The sequence below is a fragment of the Amblyraja radiata genome, chromosome 7, assembly GCF_010909765.2.
Source record: "Amblyraja radiata isolate CabotCenter1 chromosome 7, sAmbRad1.1.pri, whole genome shotgun sequence".
Taxonomy (NCBI): Eukaryota; Metazoa; Chordata; class Chondrichthyes; order Rajiformes; family Rajidae; genus Amblyraja; species Amblyraja radiata.
Window position 1 is genome coordinate 20,294,384 of NC_045962.1, and position 24,352 is coordinate 20,318,735.

Consider the following 24,352-nt stretch of genomic DNA (forward strand, 5'->3'; position numbering starts at 1 on the left):
CACTGCCTGTTACAACGAATTCTTGGAAGAATTCCTGTGCAGACTCAAAAGCTCTGAGGTTCACTTAATCATCACCTACTCTAACATTTATAGATGTCATTCAAAAGTTTCTGATCAACTTGGTTCATTAATTTTGGTTGTTCATTATGGCACAAGGTCTTCACATCTGTTAATGGATCACTATTTAGCCTCATTGCTGTTTTTAAATTTGCTCTAAGATGCACAGGAAATACAAATACTAATATATATGTTAATATCTTGATTACTTTGATCCTTTAAAAGAAAATGAGTTGTTTCTGATATTCTTGTTTCTCAGACAATTAAAGCTTCCAATCATTCAATTATCATTTATCGCAGTAAATAATGATGAGTATTGAGGATAACGAGATTGGTATTAGCTTCAAAATCACAGTCAAAGATTTTAAAAACCTGTAAGTTTCACTGTGCCAAAAACATATACACAATTATGAAATCATTGCATTTCAATTCCTTGGACAAAATAAAAGTAAAAGAACATTGTAATGTAAGCCATATAATTTGATTTTCATTGAATAACTGGAAAAATGCATCTTTAATGGTTTAGCTTTACTTGAGCATTGAGCTGTTAAAATACACAAGGTTGTTATTTTCTCTTTATAAGATGCCTCCCAAAGATCAGTCCTCTAGATTAAAAGGTCAAAAGCAGTACAACAATCAAGTGTATTTGAATAAACTAATAAACTGCTATAAAGATGAACAATCTGGGGGTATCTTTGCATAGTAATGCATGAATGATTCCTAGATGCAGGAAGATTGTTCCCGATGTTGGGGAAGTCCAGAACAAGGGGTCACAGTTTAAGGATAAGGGGGAAATCTTTTAGGACCGAGATGAGGAAACCATTTTTCACACAGAGAGTGGTGAATCTCTGCAATTCTCTGCCACAGAAGGTAGTTGAGGCCAGTTCATTGGCTATATTTAAGAGGGAGTTAGATGTGGCCCTTGTGGCTAAAGGGATCAGGGGGTATGGAGAGAAGGCAGGTACAGGATACTGAGTTGGATGATCAGCCATGATCATATTGAATGGCGGTGCAGGCTCGAAGGGCCGAATGGCCTACTCCTGCACCTATTTTCTATGTTTCTATGAATATATATTTAAATATGCCCACGTAAATTATTAAAAGCTAATGTTTAACTATGTCACTATGGTTGATGATCTGTGGAGTAATTCTTGTTTTTGTATGGTGTAGTGAATCGAAGCTGGTAGCTCAGCTACTGTTTCTGACATTAATCTTCAATCACTGGATTTGAACGTATATGTCCCACGAAACATTCAAACAGTTCTACCTATTGATGTGATAGCAAGAGAGGGTGTAACACAGTGGTGAACGGGGTTGTAGCTCAGTGGTAGAGTGTATGCTTTGCATGTATGAGGTCCTGGGTTCAATCCCCAGCACCTCCACAGGTTTTACTCAATGTCAGATTGTTCTAGGAAATAGCTGGGGGGAATACACCATGCTGGTAGTGCTGCTGTCTCAAATCAACACTTTCGATCCTGATCTCAGTGTTGTTTGTTTAAGAAAGAACTGCAAAAAACAAAGTGCAAAAATCGAAGGTAGACAAAAGTGCTGGAGAAACTCAGCGGGTGAGGCAGCATCTATGGAGAGAAGGAATAGGTGACGTTTCGGGTTGAGACCCTTCTTCAGACTGATGTGGTGTTTATGTATTCTCCCTGTGACCACGTGGGTTTTCTCCTGTTTCCTCCCACAGCCGAAAGTTATGCAGAGTTGTAATTTAATTGAAATAAAACAATGCATCTTCTACAATGATTGATGTACTGTATCAAGCCAATGTAGGTATTTGTGAAGTTGGTGGTGCAGTTAGATAGAACAGTTTTAATTAAAGATCAATTTTCTATTTAAGTTATGATCGTGAATAGTAAACTCAATAATATATAGTTATGCAGCTACAACCATATATATTATGCAACTACAACCTACAAGTTTACGTTTTGCACACAATTTTGTGTATTTCAAAATAGTGGACTGGACTAGACGTCACAGACACAGGCCAGTCACCCGACAAATCAGAGCTGTTACTTATTCATTGCAGAAGTACTCTATTGCTCTAATTATCTTTCCCCACCCTGCCCGCAGCTTGTACCAAATTGAATCTAAATACCCAAGAGAAAGAGCAAATTAATGTCAAAGTTAGAGTCGAGAGTCAAAAGTGTTAATTGTCATTTGTACCGATACACAAACAGTGAAATTCTAACGTGTTGCAGCTTTACAGGCCCGTTAACACAACTGCATTCAGATAAATGTACAATAATCGGTAATACAATCAACTAATCTAAAAATCAGTAATACGTGGTACCCAGGCTATAATAGCGTAAAGCCGAAGTACATAGCCCACCAAAACAAAGTTGTGCTATGTTCAAGAACCTGATGGTTGCTGGTAAGAAGCTGTTCTTCACTGAAGGTCACAGTTTTCAGGCTCTTCTACCTTGTTCCCAATGGTAGTAGCAAGATAAGAGCATGGCAAGTGTGGTGTGGGTCCTTGATGATATTAGTTGCCTTTTTGACCCACTACCATCTGGAGATCACTTTGATGGTGGGGAGGTCAGTACTTGTGATAGATTGGCAATGTCTATCACTTTCTGCAGCGTTCCTGGGTATTCGATTTACTGAACGAAGCCATGATGCAACCAGTCAGTATGCTTTACACTTTAAGACTTTATAGATACAACACAGAAACAGGGCCTTTGGCCCACTGAGTCTGCACTGACTAGCGATCATCCCGTACACTAGAACTATCCTACACAACAGGAACAATTTACAATTTTACCGAAGCCAATTAACCTAAGTCTTTGGAGTGTGTCTTTGGAGTGTTGGAACAAACCGGAGAACCCGGAGAAAATCCACGCGATCACAGAGGGAACATACAAACTCCATACACAGCATCCATAGTCAGAATCAAACCTGTGTCTCTGGCGCTGTAAGCAATCATCTCAACCACTTTCCCGCCACTGTGCTCTCCACTGTACTCCTGTAGAAGTTCGATAGAATATTCAGTGATATGCCGAATCACCTCAAATCTTTTCTGGAAGTCGAAGCACTGATGAGTTCTTGTTATTGCACACGTGTCCTGGGCAATTCAATGATTAAATGGTTCATTGATACTTTATTGTCGTATGTACCCAGGTACAGTGAAATGCTTTGTTTTGCATTCAACCCAGTAAAATCATACAGCAGTGTGCAAGTGTTGCCTTGTGTTGACACCGACAGAATTGCAAAAGCTTTCCGAATATTCCCATCTACTGCCTGTCGCCACAAGTGGCAGCAGCCTGCCCCCGCCAGGTCCCCCTTCGAAAGAACAGATGCGTACGTCCAGAAGATGCTCCACCAGCATCCTGTAGACGAAGACACGTTCATGGATCCTCAGCTTAACCTTTCTGAAGTCAATAGTCAGCTCCTTGGTCTTGCTGTTATTGAGAGGAAGATTGATGGTCTGGCACCATTCAATCAGATTACCAATCTCCCTCCTGTACTCTGATGCATCGTTACCTGTTCCATCAACCGTGGTATCGTCAGTGAATTTAAATATGGTGGTGAGGTGTGTCTGGCTACACAGTCATGCATATTGAGAGAGTAGACCAGGAACTGAGCACACATCCTCCAGGTGCTCCTGTGTTGGTGCTCATCAAGGGACAAAATGGTGTTGCTAATTCAAGTCGTCAAGTCAAGAGAGTTTATTGTCATGTGTCCCTGATAGGACAATGAAATTCTTGCTATGCTTTAGCACACCAGAACATAGCAGGCACGAATACAGAACAGATCAGTGTGTCCATATGCCATTGTATAAATATATACACACATGAATAAATAAACTGATCAAGTGCAAATAAACAGATTATGGGCTATTAATGTTCAGAGTTTTGTCCGAGCCTTGTTTAATAGCCTGATGGCTGTGGGGAAGTAGCTATTCCTGAACCTAGTTGTTGCAGTCGTCAGGCTCCTGTACCTTCGACCTGAAGATAGTGGGGAGATGAGTGTATGGCTCGGATGGTGTGGGTCCTTGATGATGCTGCCAGCCTTTTTGAGGCAGCGACTGTGATAGATCCCCTCGCTGGAAGGGAGGTCTGAGCCGATGATGGACTGGGCAGTGTTTACTACTTTTTGTAGTCTTTTCCACTCCAGGGCGCTCAAGATTCCGAACCAAGCCACAATGCAACCAGTCAGCATGCTCTCTACTGTGCACTTGTAGATGTTAGAGAGAGTCCTCCTTGACATACCGATTCTCCGTAATCTTCGCAGGAAGTAGAGGCGCTGATGTGCTTTCTTTATGATTGCATCAGTGTGCTGGGACCAGGAAAGATCTTCAGAGATATGCATGCCCAGGAATTTGAAGCTCTTGACCCTTTCCACCATCGACCTGTTGATATAAACGGGATTGTGGGTCCCTATCCTACCCCTTCCAAAGTCCACAATCAGTTCCTTGGTTTTGCTGGTGTTGAGGGCCATGTTGCTGGCACCATTTGGTCAGTCGGTCAATCTCACTTCTGTACTCTGACTCGTCCCCATCAGTGATTTGTCCCACAACAGTGCTGTCGTCAGTGAACTTGATGATGGAGTTCGCACTCAATAAGGTATTAAATGCCGAGCTGTAATCAATGAATAACAGCCTGACATATGTGTTTTTGTTGTCCAAGTGGTCCAGAGCGGAGTGGAAGGCCAGCGAGATCGCATCCACCGTTAATCTGTTCTGGCGGTAAGTGAACTGCAGTGGGTCCAGGTTTTTGTCGAGGTAAGAGTGGATGTGCGCCATGATCAACCTCTCAAAGCACTTCATCACCACCGACGTTAGTGCCACTGGTCGATAGTCATTGAGGCACGTCACCTTGCTCTTCTTGGGCACCGGTATAATTGATGCCCTTTTAAAGCAAGTGGGAACCTCAGACCTCAGAAGTGAGAGGTTGAAAATGTCTGTAAAAACTCCAGCTTACTCATCAAACTCATGCTTACTGTAGTCTGCCAACAAGGAAGCCAAGGATCCAATGGCACAGGGATGAGCAGAGACCCAGTTCCCTGAGTTTGATGATACGTTTGGAGAGGCTGCTAGTGTTGAACGGCAAGCTGTGGTTGATGAAAAACAGACTGACACGTGTTCTTATTGTCCTAGTGGTTCAGTGCAGAGTGGAGAGCCAGTGACAGGCGAACTTTAGAAAGTTCAGTACTTCACAAAGGGAAGAGTTTATATGCTTCAAAACCAATCCCTCTGTTCTGGCCTTTTCTTGCCTCCAGTTTCCCCCCTCCATCAGTCTGAAGGAAGGTTCCGACCCAAAACATCATCCATTCATTTTCTCCAGAGATGCTGCCTGTCCCGGTGAGTTACTCCAGCATTTTGTGTCTATCTTTCCTCAAAGCACTTCATTCCCTTGGATGTCAGTGCCACCAGTCAGCAGCTTTTAAAGCAGGTGGGGACCTCGGACCTTAGCAGTGAGAGGTTGAAAACATCTATATCCATTCATCTGGGACTTCTGCACTATTGGGTTAAGAACATGGTTTCAGTCCCCAGCTTTTATCATTATGAAATAATGAGGTAAAGTAATTGTCAAATTTCTCAGTACTAAGCTCATTCAGATTGTCATATTTTGGGATGACAGTGAAGCCAAAGCAACATGTAAATGATACTTTTCCTGATACGCATTTTGGTTCCTTTGACGTTTTGGCATTTCTTTCCATAGCACAAAGAGGAATTACAAGGGTTGACTGAGGGCAAATAATACATTTGCAAATCAGATTTCGACTGGTTATAAAAAGGCCCACATCAAGAAGTTTTATGTGGCAAATTGAGCAGCAATGAAGTGTGCATGAACTATAGATTTGCTCTACATTTCGCCCATCTACAGCTCCCATCTATGCACAAAACCTAATGGGCCGAACATTTACTGAGTTTGGGCTATGAGTGTATGTATAAAACCAAACCATTTTGAGCACACCTCAGACTACCAAAGGCAATATTTCTTTGATTGCATTTATTTGAGTTCTATCAACACAGCGACCATAATTTCAGATAAGGATGTCAACAAGGGCCTGAATAGTTTCTGCTAGTATAAATTAGAGAAATCAGTTGAAATTATCCAAAGTGGCTTTGAAGACTGAGGAACCACATGCGCAAATTGCACCGTGTAAATTACCATTCTCTGGTCTGTAGAAGAGTCCCGACACAAAATGTTGTCTGGCCATGTCCCCCGGAGATGCTGCCTGACTTGCTGAGTTACTCTGGCACTTTTTGTTTTGCTTTAATCATTAACATTATTTTGAAAGTCACTTCATCTGGAGTGACTTCTTTCTCCTGAATAAAACAGGCCGCTCCTCGGTTCCAAATATTGCGCACAACACCTACTCCCATTTGATGAGGTTCTGCAAACAGAGCTTATTTGTTGCCCTGGAACCAGTGTTGAATGTTTTATTTTTCCATATTTCAATAAAAAAACGAAGGGAAAAAAATGTTTGATTGTCGAGACAGCTTCAGGCAAAGCTTGCATTGCAATTTATATGCTGCCTGAGTGATATTGAATATGTCCATTTTTTGTGGGTAAGTGAGAAGCAGAATGTTAAATAGGAGCAGAATAGAGCTAGGACTTGGCAATTTGTGAGATTATATTCTCATCTTCCACCAGCCCCTTCATGTTGTTCTCTTCAAGCATGTCCATTATTTTGATTCACAGTATTTTGGTTCTGGTCTATTTTATTGTGTACCAGTCAGGTCTGAGTGCATCAAACTAGTCTTCATATGCTGAGGATGGTTGCTCCATGTAGACCACTGTGAGTAGTGAAAATAGTGCCAGAGACCGAGGTTCGATCCTGACTATGGGTGCCGTCTGTACGGAGTTTATGCTATCCCGAGGATAGAACTGGTGTACTGGCGATCGCTGGTTGATGCCGACCGGTGGACTGAAGAGCATGTTTCCACCCTGTATCTCTGTAAATTAAATAAGGAAGCAAAGTCCTTGTTTGTTGGAAGACACGGCAATGTTATGCGTTGTTCAGTTGGAAATCGGAAGATATAGAAAGTCATCATTGCTTGACAGTAATATTGTAGGAAGCTTCCAGCACCAGCAACTGATGAATTTAGTTTTTCTATTCACATTACACCTGCTAAAACTCAATTTGTACACTGGATTTGTTCGTTGATTTAGTTTGTTTTTGAATTTGTGGTATTCTGCCAAGCTTGAGATAGAGTCATTCAGCGTGGAAACAGGCCGAACGGCCCAACTTGCCCACACAGACCAACATGTCCCAACTGCGCTAGTCCCACCAGCTTGCATTTGGCCCATATCTCTCTCAGCCTGTTCTTTGCATGTACCTGCCCAAATGTTCTTATATGTAACAGCATTTCAAATAAACCTTGGAGAAAGCTGATAAAAGGATAATAGTGGGAAACTGATCAAGGATAACGATAGCAAGCAATACATGGAAGAGTAGTCTACACAATTGGTACAACAAAGCATATGGTTGTAGCTCAACAATTAGTATAGCACACCTTTTATCCAGAGACCAGTCCGGAAACCAGAAATTAAACTCCAACATGGTGGCTGTAAAAATTAAAATTAAGTTAATCTTGAACTGAGAACAAACTCATTATTAGTAATAATGTTGTGAAAATGTATCCCGTTCACTAATGCCCTCAAGAGGAGGAGATATGTATCAGCAGGTCAGGCAGCATCTCTGGGGTAAAAGGAACAGGTGATGTTTCAAGTCGGAACCTTACTTCAGACTGAAAGAAGAGGCAGGGGAACTAGGTACAAAAAGGCCAGAACAGATCAGGGCTGGCAACAGAGGACCAAGGAAGGATGGAGCCCATAATGGCCCATTGTTGGCTGGGGAAGAGGTGATAATAAAGGGATCTAGGGATGCGAATAGTGGCACTAGTAGGGTGATGGGGGAGAGAGGGAATGCAGGGTTAAAATTTGAAATAATTGCTTCGAATTAGAGAAATCAATGCTTATATCCAGGGTTGTAAGCCCCTCTGTGTCCCTACTTGATTTGTGACTCCAGACTCTAGTGTGATTGAATGAAGTGATCTGTAAATGGCTGTATTTGTACTGCAGTGTTTCTACAAGATGCTTACCACCCTCCTTCTCAAGAGCAGTTAGGAGCAGGTAATAAATACTGTCCTCAACGGAAATGTCCAAATCAAAGAAAATTGGTTTTAGGAAAATAATGTTGCTTTGACTGTGAAGGCTCCCTGTGCAATGGGTTGCTTGGGGACATTGTCAGAGGACTTTGGAGAGGGATGAGGAGAGTGGTGGGAAGAGGGAGGCATGCAGAATTCCTGCTCCATGCCAGCAAAACAGTTGGTAACATCAACAGCAACAGAGGGCATTTATGGCCTTAATTCCTTATCTGGCTCTGATTAAGACATTTTGCAAAGGGGTGACAGATTACCAAACACATGCTCCATCAGAAAGTGAAAAGAGACTAGCAGCCTTCTGCTACACTCACCATAACAGCAGCACCTCTTCTAATTCACAAAGCCAAAATAAGAGCCTGCCTTGATAACACCAGGTTGTTCCTACTGACAGAAAAGCCCTGATGTTAACTCAGGCCGAATCAGGCTGCAAGTATCTAGAAGTGACAGCTCGAGGCTCCTGGGGTTCATCTGTGAAGGGCCTGTCAGTCTCGTGCTGAAAAGTGCTGAGCAAAACACGCCAAGCTGAAGCTAAACCGGGACCTTGCTGTGAATGTTAAATTCACCCACTCCTGGAGACCAAAGCTATTCGTTGGTTATCTTTTGCATGGGAATCTCTTATAGCTTCCATCCTACGATCTGACCAAACCTGGATAATCATTTGGAACATTCTTTATGAGGATGTTGCCAGGACTCGAGGGCCTGAGTTATAGGGAGAGGATGAGCATGCTGAGAATCTATTCATTAGAGTGCTGGAGAATGGTTTTCTACACATCTTATAGAGGTGTATAAAATCATGAGAGGAATAGATTGGGTAAACGCACAGTCTCTTACCCAGAGTAGAGGAATCGAGAACCAGAGGACATAGGTTTAAGGTGAGAGGGGAAAAATTTAATAGGAATCTGAGGGGTCACTTTTTCTCACAAAGGGTGGTGGGTGTATGGAACAAGCTGCCAGAGGAGGTAGTTGAGGCAGGGACTATTGCAATGTTTAAGAAACAATTAGACAGGTACAGAGGGATTAGTTTAGAGGGATATGGGCCAAATGCAGGCGGGTGGGACTGGTGTAGATGGGACATGTTGGTCGGTGTGGGCAAGTTGGACTGAAGGGCCTGTTTTCACACTGTATGACTATGATTCTACGACTATGATTCACAATGTTTGGAAGAAAGTATTTTGGAGAAATTCAGGCAAAACAGTTCTCTTTGTGTTTAATATAAACATGCTGAGCTTGATAGGAAAAAGTAAGGTTGAAGTGTCATCTTGGTTTAAATTTGTTCATTTCCCTGAACACAACATCTCCACCCACCCCACACCCCTAACCCCTACTTTCAGTCTGAAAAAGGGTTCCCAGGACAATATGTTACCCATCCTTTTCCCCCAGAGATGCTGCCTGACCTGTACCACTTTGTGTCTGTCTTTGGTATAAACCAGCATCCGCTACTCTTCGTTTGTAGATTTGTCCATTTACTATCCATTGAGAGGTTACTGGAAAAAATCATTAAGGTGCAATATTTAATTAAATATTTAATTAATTTCCACTGCAAAGATGGTGGTGAGTGGGCTGCCACCTGGACCTACTGCACTGCTGGTGGGAGTATACTTTGTAGCAGTAAAATAAAACCACTTACTGGCTTGCTGGATTATTTAAGGATCAACCACCTGTATCCACCTTTGTCCCACCCCCAGCTTTCTCCCCTCTTACTGCAATCAGTCTGAAGAACCCAATAGGTCGCCTATCCATGTTTTTCAGGATGCTACCTGATCAACTGAGTTATTCCAGCACTTTGTATTTTTTTTTGTAAATCAGCATCTGCAGTTCGCTGTGCCATATTGGTGAGTCTGGACTGACATTAAGGCTGGGTGACTTTACTCCTGTTGGACCCAGTACTCATTTTACAGTAATCCCCTTTCTTCTGGATTCCAGATCTGAAGAATGTTTCTCTTTATCCATCCTATTCAATCTACTAAAATTTTAAACACGTTGACACCTAAGGGTGGAAGATATCCTCCCTTGAAGAGCAGGTGGATGTTTACGACAATCAATAGCTTTTTCTCATTTTAATAAATTGCTATTAGCTGAATTCAAATTCCACAGCTGTAATTGGAAATCAAATCTCCGTCCATTGCATCCTTACAAATCTTATCATTCGGTTAATTCTTTTGCACCCAATTTCACAGTCAAGAAAAAGTATCAAATACTTTTTGGAACCTAAAAATAAGGGAAGGAGAAAAATGTATTGGATCTAATATTTAATGCAAGTTTTTAAAAGAAGTAATGGAAGATACAATAAGATGTACGCTTTTCCAGGACTTGATGATTTTCACCTCAGGCTATTAAATGCAATAAATGACAAAACCAGAGAAGGGTTGGTCATAATTTTCAAATTCGCACTCGATTCAGGAATTGTGCTTTCAGATGATTATTTTTGTATTTGGTACCTTATTGTTTGAGAGAGAGAGAGAGAGAGACCAAAGAATTACAGATTTGTTACTTTGCTGTGTGAGAAGGAACTGCAGATGCTGGTTTACACCGAAGATGGACACAAAATGCTGGAGGAACTGAATGGAACAGCCTCTGGAGAGAAGGAATGGGTGACGTTTCTAATTAATCTTACGTCTGAAGAGACCCCTTTTCAGACTGAAGACTTTACTGTCAGATAGAAGCTACTGTAATAAACCAATCTAGGAAAGAATAGCTGAGAACTTTAACACCCCTTAATAATCAGCAAGAGTTGCTGTTATTTTGTGAAGGGCTGATCCTGTTTTACCAAACAAATGTAACCTTTTTGCGAGGTTGAAGAATTGGTGGATGGAGGGACATATTGGCTGTTTATATCTCCAGAAGATAATGGCTAAGATTGCCCAAAGGTGATGCAAAGGAAGATGTGGGGAATATCATTAAACTTGTGACATGAGCAAGTAGTTTATTTGTGAGGCAAGAGGCAAGGGAATGTGATGAAGTGCATATGATCAGATTAGTGGAATATTGGAAGCGATTATTCCCAGTGAATTGTATTAATATTCTGCTTTTCAGCATAGATATCAATGACTTGGCTTAAGAAATAGAGTTGTAGAAACAAGTTTGCAGATGAATCTAATTTAAGAAGAACATTAAACCCTGCAGATGGAATCAGATGAAAGGCCACAAATAGGCCCAAAGGGATTAATTGTCTAGTTACACAAGTCTATAAAAATGACTTCACAAACACAAAACTAATAAAATTATTGAATTTTAACTCAAATTCTTAACTCAACTTCAAGGGGGTTGAATTATAATGGGGAACAACTTGAATCATTTTGTTTGTTCAGATCTCCAGTATTTCTAGGTTTAGTCTTGGTCTTTGAAACTGAAGATATTTTGAACTTGAGAAAGCAAATGTTCTAAGTAAAATCACAAGAAATATTAAAGGATTAAACTAAATTGACATCTTGTACAAATATGCCTTATATTTCCTTAACTTTGGAAATGGGTAATGTGTTGAGGTGTTTAAAATGTTAGTAGATTGAATAGGATGAATACAGAGAAACATTCTTCAGATCTGGAATCCAAAGCCAAGGTCATAATAAGGTCATAAGGTGATAGGAGCAGAATTAGGCCATTCGGACCATCAAGTCTACTCCGCCATTCAATCATGTCTGATCTATCCATCCCTCCTACCCCATTCTCCTGCCTTCTCCCCATAACCCCTGACACCTGTACTACTCAAGAATCTATCCATCTCTGCCTTAAATATATCCATTGACTTGGCCTCCACAGCCTTCTGTGGCAAAGGGGATTTAAATAAAATTAGAACTAGGTCCAAGAAGGGTAAAATTAGGATGCACCTGTGACTAAACATTATTTATGATAATGTAGAAAGAAGCCATGCAACCCATGTGATCTTTGCCTGCCCTCAGTAGATTAGTTCTATTAATCCTATTTGGCTACTTTATTTATTTGTAACCCATTCTCTCTTACATGCCCCTCAACTCCACTGATTCTCCTGCCACCCACCTCCTCCATGGTTAATAAGTAGCCAATTAATCCACCCAGGAAATGTCTTGGGATTGTGGGTGGGAGCTGGAGAATGTAGAAGAAATCCAGATGGTCGCATGGAAAACATACAAGCAGCCAGTAGGCCAGCACAATGGTGGTGTTGCTGCCTTACAGTGCCAGAGACCCTGGTTTTGATCCTGACCATGGGTGCTGTCTGTACAGAGTTTGTACGTCCTCCCCTTGACTGCACAAGTTTTCTCCGGGTGCTCCGGTTTCCTCCCACACTCCAAAGACGTAACGTACAGGTTTGTAGGTTAATTAGCCACGGTAAAGTTACAAATTGTCCTTAGTGTGTAGGATAGTGCTCGTGTACGCGTGATTGCTGGTCAACACAGAAGGGCCCGTTTCCACGTTGTATCTTAAAGCAAGACTCCAGTGTTGCGTCAACAGAGGGGTCTTCTTTGTTCAGATCATCTCTGACCCCACTCACCCTGGCCACAAACTCTTTGAATCACTTCCCTCTGGAAGGGGTCTCCGGACTGTCAAAGCTGCCACAGCCAGACATAAAAACAGCTTTTTTCCATGAGCAGTAGCTCTACTTAATAACCAAATATCTGTAGCCTCCTTTTGCTCTGGTATTTTATTTAATTCACATGTTTAATTAATAATGTTTTATTATTAATGTTTAATGTTTTATGTATCATTCCTAACTGTCACTGTATGTCATGTTGTCACTTGCGGGTGGAGCACCAAGGCAAATTCCTTGTATGTGAATACTTGGTCAATAAACTTATTCATTCATTCATCTCTAAAGTCTAGAATAAAGTCTGAAGTCAGACAGCACTGGAAGTCAGAATTAAACCCTGGTCTCTAGTGTTGCAACTCTACCAGACTGCCTGCAGTGCCAATGTGCTGTCCATACTAAGGATAATAGAAATCTGGAAATCTCACTTTAACAGACTCTGTAATGCTAAAGCAATTGAAATTTACGACTGATAATATCACAGAGTATGGAACCAAAGCAGATAAATGGAATTCAGGTACATTTCAGTTTTGATCTAACAAAATAAAACAAGCTCAAGCGGTTGATGGGCCCATTCCTGTTCTCATCAATTACACAAAATGAATTTCATTTAAAGAATATAAAAGTAAATAGAATAGAAATCTAGTTCAAATGTGTAAATTTACTGGGCACATTGCGCTGATATGAAATTCACAGTGAGGGTTTTTTTAAACCCAGCAGGCAGAATACTTGTTAATCAGAGAAAATTCTTGCTCCCTTAACTTGCAATGTGTGAATATGTTTGTCCCTGGAGGAGATGAGAGAATGAATGAATGAGAATGAATAAGTTTATTAGCCAAGTATTCACATACAAGGAATTTGCCTTGGTGCTCTGCCCGCAAGTGACAACATGACATACAGTGACAGTTAAGAATTATACATAAAACATTAATAATAAAACATTATTGATTAAACATGTGAATTAAATAAAATAGCAAAGAAAAAGGAGGCTACAGATTTTTGGTTATTGAGTAGAGCTACTACTCGTGGAAAAAAAATGTTTTTATGTCTGGCTGTGGCAGCTTTGACAGTCCGGAGTCACCTTCCAGAGGGAAGTGATTCAAAGAGTTTGTGGCCAGGATGAGAGGGGTCGGAGATGATCTTACCCACTCGCTTTCTGGCCCTTGCAGTGTACAGATCGTCAATGGAGGGAAGGTTGCAGCCAATAACCTTCTCAGCTGATCGGACTATTCACTGCAGCCTCCAGGTGTCGTGCTTGGTGGCTGAGCCAAACCAGACTATGATGGAGAAGGTGAAGACAGACTCTACCATGGCGCTATAGAATTGGACCATCATTGCTTGTGGTAGATTGAGCTTCATTAGCTGCCTCAGGAAGTACATCCTCTGATGGACCTTTTTGACTGTGGAGTCGATGGTAGCCCCCCATTTAAGGTCCTTGGAGATGATGGTTCCCAGGAACTTAAAATACTCCACAGATTGTTGATGGTGAGTGGGGTGAGGGGAAGGGGAGCTCTCCTAAAGTCTACAATCAATTCCACTGTCTTAAGAGCATTGAGCTCTAGGTTGTTGCGATGGCGCCAGGACGCCAACAATGACACTTCCTGTCTATAGGCAGATTCCTCCCCATCCTGGATCAGTCCAATCAGGGTTGTGTCATCCACAAACTTGAGAAGCTTGATAGGGGAGTCAGTGGAGGTGCAGTCATTGGTGTAGAGAGAGTAGAGGAGAGGGGAGAGTACGCAGCCTTGCGGTGCTCCTATGCTGAGGGTTTGTGGGTCCGAGATGTGCTTTCCCAGCCTCACATGCTGCTTCCTGTCTGTCAGGAAGCTGGTGATCCACTGACAGAGGGGTTCAGGCACAGTCAACTGGGAGAGTTTGGAGTGTAGTAGCTCTGGCACAATGGTGTTGAATGCAGAGCTAAAATCAACAAACAAAATCCTCGCATAGGTGCTGGAGGATGAACCCAGATTGACTGCGTCATCCACAGATCTATTGGCCCGAGATGCAAGCTGCAGAGGGTCCAGCAGGGGGTTCATGATATTTTTCAGCTTGGCCAGCACAAGCCTTTCAAGGGGCTTCATGAACACAGAGGTCAGTGCGACAGGCCTGTGGTCATTAAGACAAGTAATCCTTGCCTTTTTGGGTACACGGACAATAGTGGAGACTTTGAAGCAGGCAGGGACAATGCAGGTTTGCAGGGACTGGTTAAAAATGTCTGTTAGAATGTAACTGTCCTCACAAAAGCTGACATATGATGATACTGTGTCTGTATACTCATCGAGGCTTGTGGTTGCTTCCTTGAAGACATTCTAATCCGTGCAGTCAAAGCAGGATTGTAGGTTCTCAATGCCCTCGCTTGTCCAACTTTTCGTTGACCTGACCACAGGCTTAGCAGCTTTTAGTTTCTGCCTGTAGGTCGGAATAAAGTGAACTGGACAATGATCAGAGAGACAAAGACCTGTCCGGGGAACAGAGCGATATGCGTTCTTGATTGACGTGGAACAGTGGTCAAGTGTTCTCTCCCCTCTGGTGGGGTAGGTAACATGAAGTTTGTACTTTGGAAGGTCACAGCTGAGGTTAGCTTTGTTAATGTCCCCAAAAAAAATGACCGTGGAGTCCGGGAAGTCACTCTCTACCCTCATTGCCTGGTCAGCGAGTTGCGTTTGCGCCTCACATACGCAGGCATGGGGGGGATGTAAACTCCAGCAATAATATAGGAGTTAAATTCCCTCGGAGAGTAGAAGGGTTTGCAGTTTATAAAGAAGGATTCTAGGTTGGGAGAGCAGAAAATCAGAGAAAATTCTTGCTCCCATAACTTGCAATGTGTGAATATGTTTGTCCCTGAAGGATATATGTGGGTTTAGAGATGGGGAGTGCAGCACTATTTATATCAGTACTACATGTCCGACAGAAGCTACTCAGCAGGTCAAGCAGCATCTCTGGAGAAAAGGAACAGGTGACGTTTCGGGTCGGAACCCTTCTTCAGACTGAAGCTCAATCTAAAAAAGGGTTCTGACCAAAAACATCACCTATTCGTTTCTCCACATATGCTGCCTGGCCTGCTGGATTGCTCCAGCACTTTGTGTTTATCTTCGGTATAAACCAGCATCTGCAGTTCCTTCCTACATTACATGTCCGACAATCCATCTTAATTCTGAAGTAAAAAATTGTTGCGGCCACTTCTGGGTCAAATTGCACCACTCTGGAAGTTGCTGCTTCTGATCACCCATTGATCATCAAGTTCACAACAGTTGATGTCATTCCTCATGCAACCCTCCTTGTAGATTGTTGCCCAGAAATTCCAAGCATATTGTTCCCATCTATCTTATCGGATCCAACCCAAGGTATGTCCCTATACTTTCCTCCCTTTATCTGATCCCCTTCACCCATGGTATCAACTAATCTCAGTTTCAATCTCTTGATCAGGTCAAATCTTGAACCTTGACAATCCAATGGACCTCAAATCGATGAGAAATGCATGCTTCCTCAACACACCTTGGTCCCAATCTCTAGTCAGCTAGTACCATAATCTTCCACCTTTGAGCAATCCCATCATCACTGGTCCTCTCTCATCCCGAACTCTCCCTGCCTCTGACCCCACCAGGAAGTTGGATCTTCCATTGTAAACTCTGCAGAGAGGGAAAGGACTGCCTGAAGCCTGAAACCATGCCAAATACACTGTGATGCACTGTGCAACAAACCCAGACCTTACCTACCTACCTAGGGGGTGGCGCAGTGGTAGAGCTGATGCCTTACAGCACCAGAGACCCAAATTCGATCCTGACCACAGGTGCTGTCTGTACGGAGTGTGTATGTTCTCCAAGTGACCATGTGGATTTTGCCTCGGAATGCTGCGGTTTTCTCTCACTCTCAAAAGATTTACAGGTTTGTAGGTTAATTGGCTTTGGTAAAGATTGTAAATTGTCCCTCATGTGTAGGATAGTGCTAGTGTATTTGGATCGCTGGTCGGCGAGGACTAGATAGGCGGAAGGGCCTGTTTCTGCACTGCAACTCTAAAGTAAACTAAACTAAGCTTTCCAGGCCATGATACTTTGTTGCATGTAGCTACAGGATACCAATGGTTCTAAGATTTTTTTTAAACTATTCATTTTTCACGATGTAGGCAATGCGGACAAACCCTTCATTCATGTCCATCCTTTACATCCTTTCTTGGACCACAGGATGTCTTCTTGTGAGGGTACTCCCACGGCACAGTTGGTTCAGGAGTTAGACCTGCAATGACCTGCTTAGCAAACTAATTAATGTTTCGAGCTTATGCTTGGTTTCTATACTTGCCGAGCTAAAGAGTTACTCAACTCCTGGATGTCTGAACTAACTTTTATCTCACCATAGTGTGAGGCCCACACCTGGTGTGAGATCACATCTGGAGTATTGTGTGCAGTTTTGGTCTCCTATTTTGAGGAAGGACACTCTTGCTATTGAGGAAGTGCAGCGTAGGTTCATCAGATTAATTGGCGGGATGGCAGGACTGACATATGATTAAAGAATGGATCGACTGGGCTTATATTCACTGGAATTTAGAAGGATGAGAGGTGATCTTATAGAAACACATACAATTCTTAAGGAATTGGGCAGGCTAGATGCTGTAAAATGTTCCTGATGTTGGGGGAGTCCAGAACCAGGGATCATATTTTAAGAATAAGGGGTAGGCCATTTAGGACTGAGATGAGAAAAAACTTTTTCACCCAGAAAGTTGTGAATCTGTATAATTCTCTGCCTCGGAAGGCAGTGGAGACCAATTCACTGGATGTTGGATATAGCTTTTAGGGTTAATGGAATCAAGGGAATCAAGAGAAAGCAGGAACAGGGTACTGATTCTGGATGATCAGCCATGATCATATTGAATGGCGGTGCTGGCTTGAAGGGCCGAATGGCCTAATCCTGCACCTATGTTCTATGTTTCTATGAGGCAGTTAGGTGTCAAGTACAAGGGAACCAAAGCTTTCTGCTCTGACAATACACTGAAATCCCCAATGATGAGTAGTAGCTCATGGACATAATCCATTTCACACTTTGCACATTTAACCTGATAAACTGGAACCAAATTCTTTCAAAGCCTACTGATTAAAAATCATTGATTAATTGAATCATATAATCCTCCATTTGTTCCATTCTTTACATTTAATGGTGGGTGTAAAATGCATAGGGATTAACAGGCGGAAAATCAATGCGGATTAGAAAATTAGTATAAATTGACACCAGTTGGATTGAATTTACTTAACCTTTGATATGCCTGGCAGCATGCACCACAATAGAAGTCCTATGCACTAAGGGCCTGTCCCACTTACGTGATTTTTTCGGCGACTGCCGGCACCCATCATAGTCGCAGCAGGACGCCGAAAAATGTCAAAATGTTGATAATCCAGAGGCCATCAGAAAAAGGTACGACTCTTTGGGCGACGACTCACAACTGTACAGGTGACATGTCATGGGGTACAATATACATCTTGCACACGCCAACCTTTAGTTTAGTTTACTTCAGACATACAGCCCGGAAGCAGACCCTTCGGGCCACCGAATGTCTCTGTGCCATTGTACTGTAGTTGTGAAAGTAACGCATTAGATTTCTACCGTGGTGCATGTTGCCAGGCATATCAAAGGTCAAGTCATTTGAATCCACTAACACTACCCTACACACACTAGGGACAATTTACAATTTCACTGCAGCCAATTAACCTACAAATCTGTACATCTAGGAAGTGTTAGTTCAAGCACCCGGAGAAAACCCATGCAGGTCACAGGAACGTACAAATCCCGTACAGATAGCACCCATATTCAGGATCAAACCTGGGTCTCTGGCACTGTAAAGCAGCAACTCTACAGCTGCACCACTGTGCCACCCTTCTCAAATCCGATAGAATTTACCTTAATATTTGAGTTTGCCAGACTCAGGAAAATCTCCCCTAAGCCATCTACTCATGTAATCCTGCACATGGATTCTAAATTGTTAGAATCCATAGATTTTCGAACAGCACCACCGGCAAAGTCTTTTATTGATTCAAGAGAGGATAGGCTTCGGTATTGATTTGCATTTTAAAATGGATGTTGTATTTGAGAAAATGGACCAAGCTGATTGATGTGTTATTTAAATATTAAGTAGTGGCTTTATACTAGGAGTTCAAAGTGAGACCCAAATGATGTATGCTAACTTGTTCATTAGTATGATATGTTGCAGTGTATTACATTATGTTTTTGATCTCGGGTGATGGAGTATGTCTTTGAAGACTGGGGACATATGAGGTAAAGATTTCTCTAATTCAGTCAACATGATTGTTAGACTTCAAGTGGGAAGCATTTAGAAATGGTCATTTTTTTTAAATGGAGCATCTGCCATTGTTTTGTTACAATATTTTAAAGAAATATTTCACCAGGTTTCCGTCCGTCTATAACCATCATTTGCTGTGAATCTAAGTTATTCACCCAAATCAGGATCATTCACACCGTTCTATCCTGCGGATAGTTACAGCCCGAGACACCATTGGTGCCAACATGGAAAATTAAATTCCAAGATGGTCAAGGACGAGTTTAAAAGAAGCTTCAGCAGAATTTCACCGTGCAGAAGGCCGGCACGGTGGCGCAGCACTAGAGTTGCTGCCTTATAATGCTTCCAGCTGGGTTCGATCCCAACTACGGGAGCTGTCTGTACGGAGTTTGTACGGTGGATGGTGGAGGTCCTTAATGATAGACGCTGCTTTCTTGAGGCAGCGCCTCATTTAGATGCTTTCGATGGAGGGGAGGGCTGTGCCCGTGATGGAGTACGCTGAGTCCACCATTCTCAGCAGCCACTTGCGTTCCTGCACATTAGGAGTACTGTAGTGAGCTATGATGCAGCTCAGTCAGGATACTTTCCACAGCACATCTGCAGAAGCTTGTAAGAGTATTTGGAGACATAACAAATCTCTTTACATTTTCAATAAAATAGAGTTGCTGGGGGGTGCCTTCTTCATGATTACATCCATGTGTTAGGCCTAAGGCAAGTCATCTGAGACGTTAATGCCCAGGACTTTGAAGCTGCTAACTCTCTACAATACCAACCCACCTATAAAAGCTGCTGCCTGGTCTCCTGCTATTTCTGAAGTCAATACTTGTTGGCGTTGAGCGAGAGGTTGCTGTTGCAGCACATCTCAACCAGGAAGTCAACTCTCCCCTGTACAAAGGCCCGTCATTGACAGTGGTTCGGCCAACCATAGTGGTATCGTCAGTGTTATGTTCTTTGTAATGCTGTCTAATGCCTTCCCTGATAGCAACCATAAAGACAGATCTCATGATGCTCTATTTAAGCTAAGGAGATTCTCAGCCAAATCAAAGTACGAGAAACCACCTTAATTTCTTACCTTTTGATTTTACAACTTCTTGTTGATTTCTTTAACAGCATCGCTAAAGGTTAAATGGTTTAGTTTGGATACAGCATGGAAACAGGCCCTTCGGCCCACCGAGTATGTGCTGACCAGCGATCACCCGTTCACACTATTTCTACCCTACATACATAGCGGCAATTTACAGAAGCCAATTATCCTACAAACCTGCACAACTTTGGAATTTGGGAGGAAACCGGAGCACCCGGAAAAAACCCAAGCTGTTACCGGGGGTATGTGCAAACTCCATACAGACAGCACTCGTAGGCAGGATCGAAGCCAGGTGTCTAACACTAAAAGGCAGTAGCCATCCCACTTTGCCACTGTACCGCCCCAAAAGAAAGCTGCAAATTGCTTATCTACTCTCTCTTCTTCCTGCTGCTGAAATGAAAATTTGCAGCATGATCTCCAAAAAGTAACAAATCTATTCCCATAGCCTCTATTCTGTGGAGCCCGAGAAGCCTCCCAGTCATCTGCTCTTCCAATAATTTGTTGGGAAGTAGAAAATATGATGAGATCTGGTCATTACTTTGTAATTTCAAGTACGGCACTATCGTTGCAATTGGTTTCCATATCCAAATAGCCAACACTTTCTTGTGAGCCTTATCCAAACCCATCTACACGTTTGCTGTTGAATGAACACTTGCCACACCATTGTGACAGTAAGTGCTTCCGTGAAACATGTCATTCTGATGGAAATACGACCTCTGCGCAGTCTAATGAAACATTTGTCATCGGGCAAAGTGCGAGTAGATACATAAATTTGAATGTATTTGGCGAATGATTTCACTCATTGCAGTTAATTCCAATTAGTAACAGTCCTTAGCATGTACAAGCATTACTCCGGGATTAAAAAATAATTTCAGCCAGGAGGTGTTAGTAGTCAAAGTCGCAGTTCTGTAACCATGGTTTGATTAATTACTGGTGAAATGTTAAAATTATTTTTTTGTGCTGAAGAATAAGTGATTTTATTTTTCCAATAGCTTTCTCCTTCCAACAGCAATTTAAATGGCAGCCAGAACAAATGGATTTAAAATTAAGTCATACGAATTAGAAAAATTAACGAGACCCTCTTGTAAAACTAGTTATACCACATAGAATCTTATTATTGTATCAACGAAATAGAAGTGCCTTGGGCTCTGTGGCAAATTCTATGTTCCATCTTATAACAACAAATTCACAAAGCCGTTTTATTTCTATTTGCTGTGCATATTTACATTAGTGAGCACTTTTGCGACTGATACGGATGAAATTATAGATGGCAAAACAATTATTTAGTATTTTATTCCCACTCTTGTAATCTGCTTAAATGTAATTTTGAAGACATCCTTCTTACTTTATTTTACGGTCATACCATCATTTTTTTCAAATGTTGGAGAAGGACTGCACCTTTTCAATTAAATGGATAGGAAAGCTTTGGAGGTATAAGGCTCAATTACGGGCAGGAGGGACTGGTGTAGATGGGGCATCTTGGTCGGCATTGGCAAGTTGGACCGAAAGGCCTGTTTCCATGCTGTATTAGTCTACGACTAAATAAAAAGTTACATCTATCTATCTAGTACTAAAACGCTCATCTTGTTTGTTTGCGTGTGGGTTTGACCCCGAAACTACGCCAAAATGGTACAGGATAGCGCTACAATTTTTGGCCCACCTTACTCATCATTGTCCTGCGATGTAAACTAGCAAGTTTTGTTCAAACTGATGGTATATTTTACATTATTGACATTTTAAACTTTACAAAAAACTCTTTTCCACTTGCCCTGCCCATCAGCCACGTTTGACACCACAATGGGATCCCAACGGGTCCGCCCCCTGCACAGTTAGCACGCCGCCATCTTCCAATCGACTTTCACATTGCAATGTTTATTTTCCCGTGTATTTCCCGTTATTCACTTCAACTTAATTTCAGCAGGCAGTGCGGGTTCATTAGCCGTGCATGTGCAGTTTGGTGGAATATTGCGTTGGAGGAGCGGGCCCAAAAGGTCTGCACGGTCTGGTATGCTATAAAACCTGAGAGATATCTGAATGTTAACTGCTCAAAATAAAACTCATCCTTCTTATAAGAAAAAAATAAGGGTATAAAAATGCCCAGAAGGTCTGACAGCCTCCCTGGAGAGATACAGAGTTAATGTTTTATCCATTTCTCTCTTCACAGATGTTGCTATGGCCTGCTCAGATTTCCAGCATTTTGGGATGTTTATTTCAGTTTTCCAACATTTGGAATGTTTCTTCCTGTTAAATGTTTTTATATGCTGTTATGTTCAAGAAAACTAATGAATAGGTTTACAGAAGTATGCATCGAACATAGAATATAGAACAGTACAGCACGGGAATAGGCCCTTCAGCCCACAATGTCTGTGCTGAACATGATGTTGACCTAAACTAATCCCTTCTGCCTGCACATGCTCCATAATCGTTGCATCTCTGCATATTCATATATAATTACTGCCTGGAAATGTAAGTACTCATTAAAACATGTTTGATAGGAATGCCTGAGAAATAAACTTGGAAAATGTTCTCAATAAGGGACAATTTGTAATGATATCAGACTGTGATCAAGTTTAACTGATGGAGCAACAAGCACTGTTTTTCACACACATAGAGAGCCACTCCAACATCTCACACCTTGTACATCATAGCCTATGCATCTTGCAACACACTCACTGAAGTTCTTCCCTCTTTCCTGCAGGTTTCAAATCAGCACCTATCACAGCAACAGGTGCCTGGGATAGGACCATAGAGTGGAAGCATTCACATACAATCTCACAGGCCAAGTTGCACAGGTGATGATGGTAATCTTGGGTCAAGCTACCACACAATCACTGTGGGTGGCACAGTGGTGCAGCTGGTAGAGCTGTTGCTTCAGAGCGCCAGAGACCCGGGTTCGATCCTGACCTGGGATGTTAACTGTGTGGAGTTTGCACGCTCTCCCTGTGACCACGTGGGTTCCCTCCGGGAGCTCCAGTTTCCACCTACATCCGAAAGACATGCTGGTTTTTTTATTTTATATTTTTTTATTTAATTTATTAGAAGTACAATACAGTGGTACCTTTTTACAGGTTCCCAAAATAATGTTTTGACATGCTGGTTTATAAGTTACTTTGTCACTGTAAATTCCCCCCAGGGTGTAGGAAGTGGATGCAAAAAGCAATATAACAGAACTAGTGTGAACGGATGATTGATGGTTGGCATGGTGTTGGTGGGCTGAAGGGCCTGTTTCCATACTGTATCTCTAAAACTAAGAACCAATGGCTTGCAGCTGATCAAAAATCTTTGTGGTATTTTTGCATTTAATCTTTCTTTTCCTTATCTTCTTATGACTTTGCACCTTCTTATAAGGCAGAACAGATTATAACACATAGTTTAGGTGTATCCTTTTTATCTACATATTCTCTCCACTATGCATAATTTATTTTAATTATTATTTTAGATGCATGTCAACCTGTACCATTCTGAAGAGGATGATGACTGCCTATCCACTATCTCTGATCCTGGAAAACGCTCGATTGAGGGTGCTCAGTCACTGGGCATGGGAGGACCACAGGCAGACCAGGGAGGAATTGTAATGAAAATACCCACTTCGCAAAGACGGAGTGGACTGATCAGTTCTGCTCTACTGGACTCAGATGAACAGCTATAGAGGTGGGTTTACAATGAGTTCGACTCCAACCGACTCCCCAACACACACGCAAATAAATTATTGATCAACTTTGACTTCATGTAAATGGTCAACATTTGGCAATACTCTCATGTACGTCAGTTTCAGTCGGAGGACTCAGTTGACCATTGGATGAAAATTAATGCAATTTCTGCATGTGCATTTCCTGCATAATTTATGATAAGTATCCTTTCTGGACATGCATTGAGAACATTAAATATCACATCATATACTAAACAAGCTGCAAAGGGCTTGATCACATTTCACAATCGAATTGTTGCTATTGTTCAATTAATTTGTGCATACAGAGCAGGTGCTGATTGATTTAATTTCTACACTTCTAGAAACTGATGGCACAGTCTATTTTACTTTGGAGTCACGTGAGTGACTACGTGAAGAACCCGTCCAGCACGCATGCGCGACATGAGCGTTCACGCAGTGCAACAGCGACGAACGGGAGCACGGGCGCTCCCGCTACAAGCTTGAAGGAATGGACCGTTAGGTAAGTACTTACCCACAGGTTCAAAACTCACAACTTTGCTCCTCTTTGTGCACCAGGGGAAACTGGAGCAAAGCAGCACAGAGGGAAACGGCCCCCGTTCGAATCCAGGGAAGGAGCGTTCCGTCAGTGGAGGGGGGAGAGG

The 24,352-nt window shown here is 42.1% G+C and overlaps 1 protein-coding gene, 1 long non-coding RNA gene and 1 other non-coding gene across 3 annotated transcripts in view; 1 reads left to right on the forward strand and 2 right to left on the reverse strand.

Annotated features, from left to right (window-relative positions):
- Positions 1-24,352, reverse strand: part of LOC116975094 — a 562,120-nt gene that overhangs the window by 234,952 nt on the left and 302,816 nt on the right. The window lies entirely within an intron of this gene.
- Positions 1-24,352, reverse strand: part of znf804a (zinc finger protein 804A) — a 256,030-nt gene that overhangs the window by 149,620 nt on the left and 82,058 nt on the right. The gene's annotated exons all lie outside the window — the stretch shown is intronic.
- Positions 1,368-1,439, forward strand: trnaa-ugc. The gene has a single exon. It is a non-coding gene; the product is annotated as a tRNA-Ala (tRNA).